Source organism: Polypterus senegalus, chromosome 10 (assembly GCF_016835505.1).
Source record: "Polypterus senegalus isolate Bchr_013 chromosome 10, ASM1683550v1, whole genome shotgun sequence".
Classification (NCBI taxonomy): Eukaryota; Metazoa; Chordata; class Cladistia; order Polypteriformes; family Polypteridae; genus Polypterus; species Polypterus senegalus.
In genome coordinates, this window is record NC_053163.1 from 91194497 (window position 1) to 91207630 (window position 13134).

At 39.3% G+C, this 13134-nt stretch overlaps 1 protein-coding gene across 1 annotated transcript in view; it reads left to right on the forward strand.

Annotated features, from left to right (window-relative positions):
* Positions 1-10941, forward strand: part of gpr101 (G protein-coupled receptor 101) — a 45178-nt gene extending 34237 nt beyond the window's left edge. The window contains exon 3 of the transcript XR_005635295.1: positions 10702-10941. The gene's annotated coding sequence lies outside the window, so the exon portion shown is untranslated. The remainder of the gene's footprint in view (positions 1-10701) is intronic.
* The last annotated feature ends 2193 nt before the right edge of the window (positions 10942-13134 follow it).

A 13134-nucleotide genomic window follows, 5' to 3' on the forward strand; every position in this document is an offset into this window, starting at 1 on the left:
CCTACCGAGGAGGCCCCGGGGTGCCGGTAAAAGGGGGGAGCACAACCTGTGCGAAGCACAGGGATGCACCATGGGTTGGTGTCGGATTGTGTCTCCGCCCCTGTCCCTGCTAGGAGTGCGGGGCCGGACCCCGGCTATCCTCGAGTGGGACCCGTTTCGGAGCTCTGCTGCCCTCGCGGGACGGGTCGCTCTTACCCACGAGTGGTCTTCGCTGGCTGTGGGGCACTGTCAGGGATGCCAGGGGCTATGACCCGGCCGGGACGCCAGGAGGGACCAGAAGAGGGTCAGAGCCCGGCCTGGATCACGTGGGGTGCGCCTTCCGGGTTGTTTTGGGAGCCACGGGTCAAGGGCTTGGAAGCTCTTCCCTGTAGGGGCCCGTGGCCACCGCCAGGAGGCGCCCAATGCCTTGGGATTTGTTTCCCCAGCACTCCTGCCACACCAGGAAGTGCTGGGGAAGACTTGAGACGGTGCCCGGGGAGCAGCCGGGAGGACAGCCGACACTTCCGCCACGCTGGGGCGTGGCCAGAAGATTGCCGGGAGCACCTGGGGCTCATCCGGGTCCTTCATAAAAGGGGGCCGTCTCCCGTCATTCAGGGCTGGAGTCGGGTGGAGGTAGGACGAAGCTGTGAAGAGTGGAGGCGGCCCGAAGAAAGGCATTGTGGCCAGGACATTGGGAGTTTGGGGTTTGTGCACGTGATTAGGTCGTTGTGACCAATGAACTGGGGTCTTGGTGACCAAATATTATTGTAAATAATTTGTAAATAAACGTGTGGTGGTGTCAAAACAACATGTCCGCCTGTCTGTGCCCGGGTACCGTTCACACCCCACAATGGACAAGCTACCACATCCAATGTTTATTCCAACCAACTGCATCCTACCAGGCCCCAGGTGGTTTAATAATATGTGGATAAATTTGTCAATAAAAGATTTTGTATGCAAAATTTTAGGAAGAAAATTTCAAAGCCTGAAAAAAAAATAACTTTACTCTTTCTGTGATACAAATGTGGTTTTAACATAAAATCAATGCATAATCACAGGAGCCATCTACAGCACAGGGCACAGGGACAACTGTCATCCCTATCCTAAATAGGGAGGGCAATACCAGACAAGTTGTTGAAAAGAATTGAAAAGTTCATATCAGCTGTGTTTAAGTCCAGATATTACTACATGTCACCAAGGCTATATTCAGACTGCAGTTTAAATTTTTGGCTCATATAAATTTTTGACTGTACAAATTCATTTTGCAAGTCATTCAAATTTAATATAACTGTACACAGAGCTAATTCTCAGGCAATCACTGCAAGTGACACTTTCGCCAGGGCAGCATTTTCATACAAGAGTATTCTTCTTCAACATTATGAAATAATAATGCAAAAAAAATAAAAGTTAAGTATTAACCTTAAGAGTTACATATATATCAAGTGTCTAATTTATGTACTGCCTTTAAAAACTGTAAGAAATATTTTGATGTTATATTACACTACTTGAGATAGAAGGAGATGTCATACACATGAGCCTGTCTTCTGTTGGCAAGGTCCAAATCACCCCATTCTTTATTCCTCATAGCTTTATTATATACATTGTACTTCTGGGTGAGTCTTCATTGGTTGTCAGCTCTAATATACACAGAGCCCACCCCTATAACTTAAAATAAAACCAAACCTGTCATTGGGTATTTTGGACTAAATGACTGGTAATCACGGGAGTGCACTGTGACTTCTTCTGACTCACTAAGATTATGTAGACAAAGTCATGGCTGAACATCACTAGAAAAGTCATGTAATATGATGTGGTCTTAATATTGCCATTCATTTACCTGATTTTCCATATATATCATGTTGTGCATATATTTTTTTGTAACATTTTGTCAATATCTGTAACACCATTAAGGTGTTGGTCGCAGGACATTGTGTCTGTAAAAAGTCTCTTAAGTTTGCAACATGCACATTTTGTTAGGAAGGGGAAACTGTCAAAGTATTTAGAAAAGTGTGTTGGATGAGTGAAACAACTGAGTGTCATTTCTCATTCAGTTTCACAATCAGAAGCCCAGTTAATTATACACATACATATCTGGGTCAAACTGAAGTGCTGAAGAACTGATTAACTTGTTTTTACATTTGCTGATTTTATTTTCTATGAAATTAAAGTCTCATAAAATTTAACCTTTGAAAATTTTATTTTAACTAATTAAAGCTGTTCTTCTTTTGATTAATACTTTTTTTATTATCTTTTGGAAATAATTTAATTTTTGAAAAAGTCAGCATTATAGGACACTGCAGAAACTGAGATGAAATATATATACGACAGTGACTGATTTTAAATAAGTCAATAATTCATGCTAAATTTCATGAGAGTTATAGAATATGAAAATATTAATTTACAAGTGGTGAATGTTACATAATGAAGAACAGTGCAAGAGTATTTCATCTGGAAACATACTCAAGTCCTCATCAATAATTATGTTTTCGGTTAGGTATAAAATATGCCACTCTGTAGTAAGATTAGGTACAGTATGTTTAATAATGCACTAAGATTGAAATGTTATACATATACACTAATTAAAAGTAAACTGTTCCCTTAGCCCTTAGCAAATGTACTGAAATATGTTTTTTCATACTCTTCCAAAACTGTTTTGCCAACAGTGCATAGTAAACTAAACAACCAATTACTGATAAAAAGTATAAAAAGATTAACACAGAGCAGAAACAAAACTAAGACACGACTTTTCAAAAAACATTTAAAAGTGCATTAAGTTCTCAGATTATTTGGGTATATCAGTAGAACTACACTATTTTACAATCACTGCATAATCTTTTGTCTGATTTTGAGAATATGTTAACAGTGTGTTTCATCTTGTATTTAGTTTATTCTTATGTATGGCTGAACTTGTCTGCTTTTTAGGTTTACAAGTTAAATTACTTTCAAAAGTACACATTGATTCCTTCTAAAAAAAGGGCATTTTTTTACTTTTGAAAACTTCAAAAAAACCTGACAAATGTAACTTCAGTCAGGGAGTACACTGTGTGATATGCTTAAAAATACAGTCTGTTCAAGAAATAATGGCACTCTTTTTGAAAAAGAGCATAAAATATTGTATAAAATACAGATAAAGGTCAAATACTGCTAATACATTATTGAAATTCACTGACCACTCTAAAGTGTGCAGTATAACTATTACTGTCGTATACAGCTTCAGTTGGAATAGTAGAAGCTGAAGTAAATTTTCAGGGCCATAGAGATTCAACTAACAACTTTACTGTTGACCCTTGCACTCAAGGACGCGCTCAGTAAAAAGGGCAACCCCAGACATGAATATAAAGTATTTATATGGTTACTGAGATGTCTGTGAAAGACATCCTAATCATATTTTTTGCATTATCTTTTACAGCACAATGTTTCCAGAATAAGTCTACTAATGAAAGAACATTAAAGTCAATTTCTAGCTACAAATCTAATATTACTGGTTACCAAAATGCTATACTACAGTATAAAATGTTTAAACCCAGTACAACTTTAACCTATTTGTATATAATTTATTTTTAAATAAACCAAGCAATGTAATCAGCCACTATGAAACAATCATTTTAAAATACATTTTAAAATCTATACTAATAAAAGGCAAAGCCCTCACTCACTCACTCACTCACTCACTCATCACTAATTCTCCAACTTCCCGTGTGGGTGGAAGGCTGAAATTTGGCAGGTTCATTCCTTACAGCTTCCTTACAAAAGTTGGGCAGGTTTTATATCGAAATTCTACGCGTAATGGTCATAACTGGAAGCAGTTTTTCTCCATTTACTGTAATGGAGATGAGCTTCAACGCCATGGGGGCGGAGTTTCGTGTGACATCATCACGCCTCCCACGTAATCACGCAGTACTTAGAAAACCAGGAAGACCTCCAAAAAGCGCTGAAGAAAACATGCATTATATAATTGAGAAGGCAGCGAAACAATAAGAAGCGGCGAAAGTGACATATACAACCATATTCATGAGTTCTGCTACTTGAAACAAAGCACGATGTAAACCTACACTTTAAATTAAGTTCATAGACAGGCTGCGCTGGCGTTTGTAATTTAGTGCCTGCCCATATAAGGCCGTCCGTCAGCGGCAATCCAATAGCAAACTGCCACTAAATATTCACGGGTGAAGGACTGTGCTTATGGAGAGGAAGATGAGATGGTCAGGGTGGTGTTTGACACAAACTCAGCGAAACTGCAGAGAAAGTTTTAAGTGCCAGGACTAAGGTAACATTAAATACAGCCATGGACATAGCAGGAGATGGCACCAGCACAGCTGGGAACCTTTGATGCATGTACACCGAGCGGCTCACGTGAACTGACGCAGTGCACAGATAAAAAGCAACAGTTCCAAAGAGCGCTGAACAAAAACCGAATTACACAATTGAAAAGGCAGCAAAAAATATGAAGCGTCTGATAAGCATATTCATAAATCCAGCTACTGCGGAAACAAAGCACACGGTGGAAAAGTCAATGTCCCGCTAAAGGAAGACAGTGTAAAAAAACCCGTGCATGCAGTGTGTCAGGTCTCAGATAAAGAAGAAGACGAGCTGTTTATTGATGCAGTAAGAAACGAATCGATGAATGAAACCTGTCATCTTTACAACGATTGACAAACACGGAATGTAACTTGAACACAACACATCCTACAAATACGAACCTGATTGAAAGAAATAATGATAATCAAATCCTTGATGACAGCAACACTCAGTAACACTCACAAAACAAATACTGTATATTGACAGTCATGTTACGTTATTTTTAAAATGTTCCCTTTTCTTTTTCTAGCTTTTTTAACACACTACTTCTCCGCTGCGATACGCGGGTATATATATATGTATATATATATCCCGATCTACATACTCGAATAATGGATACTTTATTCGCCATCAATGATTGTTTTGGTAAAGCCATACTCAGTGTATTCATTAGATGAACGGTAAAAAAGTAAGAGCGAGGGGAGGATGCAGGCTGTAGTGCGCGTCAACTCTATCTGAATTGCGCGATCACATTTGAAAAAATATATCTTTTCAAGTTCTATTTAGTCCATATGTGTCAAACTCAAGGGCCACGGGCCACATCCGGCCCGGCGTGTAATTATATCCGCCCGAGATCATTTTATATACTGTATTATTGTTATTAATGGCCCAGGTATATGAAGCGCTGGTAACACAATAAACTACAGATCCCATAATGCAGCGCTTCAGCTGCCTTGCCAACACTTACGCGTTAATCAAGTCTAGCTTATGATGCTGCAAGTTATTGCGAAGCTAGCTCACACGATGCTGAAGAGAAAAGTTGATTCTGAAAATAGAGCCTTTAAAACCGATGGGAGGCTGAGTATATGTTTACTGAACCCGTGTGTCTCATTTGTGGAGCTAATGTGGCTGTAATTACAGAATTTAATCTAAGACGGCACTATGAGACAAAACATCAGGGTAACCTGAATGCAATGCAGAAGATACAGAAAGCAGAATAATTAAATAAGAATCTGACACTTCAGCGGACGTTTACCCGTGCACAATCACAAAGTGATTTCAAGTGAAGCTGCTTTTATGGGAGACACAAATGCACCTTGCCCCACTTTCCCTGTTGCCAAGTAATGTTAAACCAAGTCGTCACTACGGTGTTCCCAAATACGCACTTTGCTGATAAACTGAGCGCACTGAGTTTGCACGGCGCTTTGGTGACTTTGAAGAACAAAAAAAGTCCGTCTACATGCGGCTCGAACCTTGTGCATGTTTGGTAGCACATATCTGTGTGAGAAGCTCTTCTCAGTGATAAAGACTAACAAAACAGCACACAGGAGTCGCCTCACTGATGAGCACCTGCAATCCATCCTGAGAATCTCCACAACACAGAACCTCACACCAAACAGAAACGAACTTGTTGCCAAAAAAAGATGCCAGGCGTCCAGCTCTAAAATGACATATGAGCAAAGACAACTGAATGATTTGATTTGTTATTGCTGAAAGGAACACATTTTATTTATATTTCCAGGTTTTGTTATGCAGCATGTTCATATTTGAATTTGTATAATTTTGACAGGATATATTTTTATGGAGAGCAAAATCTTTTGGGATATTTAAAATCTAAGTTTATTTTTATATAAAATTACATAAGAGTAAAGAAATGTGAATGTTTGTTCTTTTAATGTTTACTTTATTTCTAACTTGTATAATTTAGACAGGATATATTTTTATGGAGAGCAAAATATTATAAGTTGTTTAAGGTTTGAGTTGATTTATTCAGGAATAATATTCCTGTCTGTTTTTACCATTCCTACCAAAGATATTTCTGTCGACTAAATAAAAATTCCTTCTATTTAAAATTTAAATAGAACTTGAACAAATACGATAGTTCATAATATCCACGCAGACTTGCACGTAAGAGCGGGAGTTATCCGTTTTAACAAGCAGCGTATTGCACTGATACGAAATAGCTGTGTGTGTATATATGTAGATATGTATGTATATGTATATATATGTTTATATATATGTGTGTGTATGTATGTATGTGTGTATGTATAGATATGTATATATATATATGTTTATGTGTGTGTGTGTGTAAATATATATATATATGACAACAACACTCATCACTCACAACAGTGACAAAACAATTACATTGACAATCATGTTACGTTATTTTCAAAATGTTTCCTTTTCTTTTTCATTGCTTCTTTAACACACTACTTCTCCGCTGCGAAGCGCGGGTATTTTGCTAGTACTAAAGTATAACTAAGATTGTATCAGTTGGACATATGACTGCTGTCTCATTATAATCAATATAGGCTTAAAAAAGAGGTTTTCATATCTACAGTATATATATAATTCACTAAGGCAAGACAACCATGGAAAGCACGCCGGAAGGGGCGTGGATTCACTAAGCCGCCGACATGTGAGACACCTATGGCGCACGCAAGAAGGAGCCACGCCCAGCAACTCCAAGACCATTGAATACGACGACAACTCACAGCGCCACGCCCACCAACTCGGACGCGACGACACAGAAAAACCGGCGTCATTTATATTCGTCTGTCGTAGAGGTCACATGCAGCTCCGACCCACGTTGACTGTTAATAGAGGCATGTTTCTCGCGGAGGTAAATCGCCATATGCGGCGTGTAAAACTGTTTGCGAGGGGTATCCCATGGGATCCTTAAAACATTCCTTTACAACTGAGGTTAAAACGCAATGAAGTGAGCAGTCTTTAAAAAATGAGTTTTCGGTTACGTGCACTATAGCAAACTGTTTTACATGCCACATACAGCAATTCGCATCCGCGACAAACATGCGTCTTCTTAGATACTCCTGCACTTTGTACACACCCCCATCCCACCGTGGCCGGGTGTCTTGGTGGATTATATATAGAAAGGCAGCCAAAACTGCACAGAGCAAGGAAAAGTCTACGCGAGTCACAGGTGCATCTGGACTGTACAAAGATGACAACGACTCGAGTGACGAGTTGGAGGTGGGCACATGAGCAGGCAGTGTATACTGAACGAGAAATCAGCAGACTAGCATAACGGAGGGAGCGGAGTGGATGTCCTTCTCCTCTCCTCCCGTTCCACCCTGAGCCGCACGGACGATTGTGTGTTGGTTCGTTCCGTGCATTGGTTAAAACCCAATGAAGGAAGCAGTCTTTAAAAACCAATAAGCCCTGTGCCTCTGTTTCATTACCGTCTCACCTGCTTCACCAATGCAGGCCCCGCAACAGGCGATCTGGCGGCGTCATTCCCATGACCCACCGGGCAGCCAACCGGGTAACCAAAGTCTTTGGGTTCAGGGGGGAGTATGGTTACAAAGCTGAAACTTAAAGGAATTGACAGAAGGGCACCACCAAGTGTGGAGCCTTTCGCTTCATTTGACTCAACACAGGAAACCTCACCCGGACACGGACAGGATTGACAGATTAATGGCTCTTTCTCGATTCTGTGGGTGTTGGTGCGATTTGGCTGGTTATTTCCGAAAACGAACGAGACTCTCGCCTGCTAAATAGTTACACGACCCAACAGCGGTCGGCGTCCAAATTCTTAGAGGGACAAGTGGCTTTCAGCCACGTGAGATTGAGCATTAACAGGTCTGTGATGCACTTGTATGTCCGGTACTGCACGCGCGCTACACTGAATTGATGAACGTGTGTCTACCCGGGCGCGGGAGGCGGGTAAGCCGTTGAACCCCATTCGTGATGGAGACCGTGGCTTCCAATTGTTCCCCACGAACGGAAAATTCCCAGTACGTGCGGGTCATACGCTCGCACTGATTACGTCCCTGCCCTTTGTAAAGCTCCTCATGGTCGGGTGATCTGGTGGATTATATATATAAAAAAAGCAGCCGGAACCGCAAAGAACAATAAAAAATCAACGTGGAAACCGACTGAGGCGGTGTTTGGAAAATTAACAGTCAACGTGACTCACAGGTGCGTGTGGACTGTACACAGACGAAAGCGACTCAGGTAGGGAGTTGGGGCGGGCACATAAGCGGGCAGTGCGTACTGAACGAGCGCCGCTCAACCCCGCCCTTCGCTTTGAAGGAGAAAGCGACGGCGCTCCTCCGATTTTCAGTCACGGACAATTGTATGTTGGTTCGTAGCGTGCATTGTTGCAATGTTACTTTTCTTGGTGGTTTATTAAATTACGGATTTTTCAAATGTTTATTTTTTTCTCTGTGGTTAAAAATCATTTAAAAAGCGGCCAGATTATGCGGCGTATGCTATGCCGCGGGTTGGCTAGTTGTTAATATTTTGGGTTTAACATATAAAAAAACAAAATTACAAAATTCAAAATGTAACTGTCATTTTACTCCCAGTTATTTCTATGTAAATAAAGAAATATTTATCCATCCATTATCCAACCCGCTACATCCTAACCACAGTGTCACGGGGGTCTGCTGGAGCCAATCCCAGCCAACACAGGCCACAAGGCAGGAAACAAACCCCGGGCAGGGCGCCAGCCCACTGCAGGGCACGCACACACACACACACCAAGCACACACTAGGGACAATTTAGAATCGCCAATGCACCTAACCTGTATGTTTTTGGTCTGTGGGAGGAAACCCACGCAGACACGGGGAGAACATGCAAACTCCACGCAGGGAGGACCCGGGAAGTGAACCCTGATCCCCTAACTGCGAGGCAGCAGCGCTACCCACTGCGCCTCCCCAAGAAATGTTTAGTTAAAGTATCAATGTTCAAATTCTAAGAATAATTATCACTTCACTTTTATTTTTTTAACTTTTTCCTTTTCACTAGAATAACCTTATATGAACTGTTTGAAGAAAATTTAAACCATACATTCATTTAATTAACTGTTGGTGGACAGTTAGGTCCTTTCTCAGTAAAATCAGACAGAAGGAAGAAGAGTACACTCCCTAACAAACCCACCTCACTCATACTGTACCAACTAATCTAACACACACATCTTTGTGATAAGGAAGAAATACTGAACTATACAATTAAAAAATTGCAGAGACAAAAAATGAACAGCCTGTTTTGGGTCTGTTACTATATTTATGCTGTGGATAGCTGTGGTCTTTGCCTAGGCCAATACAAAAGTTAACATTATTGTTCTAATATAGACATGGTTGTGTGGTTTGCATCATTCATTTACATGTGCCTTAATAACTTGTTCATTCACTGAAACCTGGTTTCTAAAATACCATGCAAAACCTTATTGTGGTTAGAGGAACCAGGTTATTGGCACTTGAGAAACCTGGTTAAAAGAGGTTGATTTCTGTGTAAATAACCTGGTTATGTAGCCCAAGTAGTCTCACAGGGCCAGATACATCTGGCTCAGCGAGACTATGTGGCCATGTAAACCCCTAACTGCATTATGGTTAAGGATTTTGTAATCTGCACATGTCCATTGTGTTCTGTTCACCTGCTTAGCTTTACATGTGCTTTTAGTACCCATGCTTCATGTCTACAAAGATCAATTTCCTGTTCAGGTGATCACATTATTCCTTCTCTTGGTTGAAACAATGTTATGTTGATTAATTGAACGTAAATTGCTAAGTTCAACAGCACAATCTCAGGAGCAGTAATGCGTTAAACGTAACATGCGTTATGTGGTTCAATTACTTTTAATGTATTGAGTGATTTAATGCAATACATATTTTATTGAAGTAAAACTACCAGCATTATTACTATCACAGCAGTACTGGGTGTACAGCAAGAAACACATGTGCTATGTCATTTGCAGTCCATAAAAAAAGAGTGTGCTACATGCAATCTTGTAAGAGATACATATTACCAAACTGTCAGTTTAGTTTTCAACCCACTATTTACTATAGATATTTTGAAACTGTGTGATTGGATTAGGCAGCGGCCATTGTTCTTAATGCAAATCACTAGGGACTCAGGCTGGAGTTGTAAAAAAGAGATGGATGTCTTTTACTTCACAGCACATGAAGGACTAAACCTATTTATAAAACACAAGAAAATAACAATAGGCTTCATGCTTGGTTTCATATTCATGGTATCCAATGATGATGTTTAACTATTTTATGCAGGATTAATGACATTGGAACCTTTTGACAAAAAACTCCAGACAAATACTCATGCATGAGGAAACCAAGTTTCTGTCTTAAAAGAGTTATTCACCTTATCCCGGTTATGTGTGTGCATTTACATTAAATGCATTGATTGTATTGTCATATGATCCATCTGCTCTTAATTTACAGATCACAGATATATGGCCTGCACCTTCCTGATGAACCGGAGCAGAAGTCCTGTTTTTTTCATCGATGGCAAGACATTCAGGTCCTGCCAGAGCAAAGCATTCTAATACCTGAAAACTGCCAACCACAACTGTCACCATTCCCTTTGCATTTCTTACATGGAATGCCATACTATACTTTCTCCAGATATGAAGGACCTATTCAGTCAAAATCTTCCCTTTTTGACTTGTCTATTTATGCAACATTGCCTCAGAACTCATCAAGATGGTGATTGGCATGCTTGAGTATGCTTGGTCTAAAATAATAGTGGTCTCTGCCTTACTCTGCCACAGATTCCATTTTTTCCAGTGCCATTCTAATGGTAGAATTCATAAAAAATAACCTTTGGGAAAGGCAAGAGGCAGCTGCAAATGTGCAGATGCTGCTTTAGTACGCTTTTTGATTTTATGAAAAATATTACGATTTTCTCTTCTAGAGTATCGGACTGGCTGGCCAGTCCAGAGAACATTAAATTGTTTACCAGACTTCTTTCATTATGGCAATACATGGCTGTGGCTTAGTAAACATTTTAGGGTGATAGTGATTACCATTTTATTTTATATTGGTTAAAAACAATTTAGCAAAAACAGACTGCTGACATAACAAAGAAAAGGTTTAAAGTAAATACTTACTGTAATTACATAAATCACAGCATAACTACTAGGCCTGCTGAAAAATGTATCCCAATCAGATTAATAAACTAATTGTATAAACCAAAAGCATTTTGGACTGATTCACAGGGCAGGTGACCTAATTTAGGACAATTGCTGCCCATGTGGAGTTTGTACATTTTTGTCTTTCTGGGTTTTACTCCACTTTTTCTCCCACATCATCCTCTAAGTCACAACGTTTAGATTACTTGGTGACTCAAACTAGACACAGTGTGAGTGAGCTAATGTCCTGTCCTGGGCTTGTTCATGCCTCATTCCCAAGGATGCTGCGATGAACTCCAAGCTCCTGCAATCCTGAATTGGATTAAATGGGTATGATAATGCATTGTTATGAAATGCAAGGTGGCAAAAATAAATAATTTTGTAACCTATACCTGTGCAGTCTGTTGTTATAACCAACAAGAAATATAAGAAAATGAAAATTTTGTTTTGTAAAGTTTTAATTTCTTTAGGCAGGAGAAAAGTAATTAATTGATAAAGAAATGTTTCATAGTGATGTTTCCAGTTCCCGAAGGATTACAATATAGTTATTAACAGCATTCAAGCAAGTATACTCTAATACCTCTGAGAACATTAAAAAGAATAAAATTATCAGTGTAAGCTGATGATTTACACTGTAATATACAAGAATTTGAGTTTTGTTGGCAGTATAATGGAAGTGCACTTATTGCTTATTTTACTGAAATGCAGAAAATGAACAGTACTGAGTTTGCTTGGTAAATACAGCCTGATGTTTTCAAAAATATTTGTTGAGTTCTTCTTAAAAAAGTGTAGCACACTGACCCAGAGGCCAATGCTCTCACCTCAAGGATTCAACATCCTGAATTTATAGCCAGTGCCTGCTTGTTTTATGTGCAGTTTGCATATTTTCCCTGTGTCTTTGTGATTTTTTTTGTCAGTTCTACTTTTTTATCTATCACATTATGAAATACATGACTGGGTAGGCTAACTATCACTTGTACATGAATGAGTGAGCCCTGCAAAAGACCACCATTCCAAAGATGGTTCCTCTCTTGAACTTGATGCTGTAATGAAAGGTACCATCCCACCCCAATAAGTTATGCTTGAAAATAAGATAATAAAATTAAAGTATTAAAGATAAAAAGTTCACTTACCGCATGCACTCAAAAAATAATTCAGGAGACCTTTAGCAAATACTTAATAAATGCATGTTTGCAAGTTAAAAATTCAAATGTATTTATTTTGTTAAACTTTCTGAACTGCAAGCATTATTTAATATGTTGTGCGGACACAATAATAACAGTAATTATATCAACTTACTATTGTAAGTAACTTGTTAGTCCATGTAATTATTTCACTGATAAAAAAGGAAAATTATGTTGTGGTAATTTAATCAAGTTGGTTGAATGTTGTGATTTCTCTCTTCCCCTCATTTGAAATGGGATGTCTAAGTTCGGGCCCACTCAACATGTCCTCGCAAGCTCATGATGTGTTTCCTGCTCACTGAACAACACTGTCTGTAGTGCAGAAACACTCAATAGGAGTGCATATTTTATTACTTATAAACACATTCTTATGATCAATGTTATGTCATTATACAGGCTTTAGTTTGTGATATAATGGATAATGTTTTTATGCTAATGTCATAATTCAACTTGAAAATGCAAAACAACAATAACAAAACTATCTAGGACAACTTGAATGTGTGAAATGATGTTGGCTTAAAAACTTACATTCCTACTTATACTGTACTTGCTAAACACAT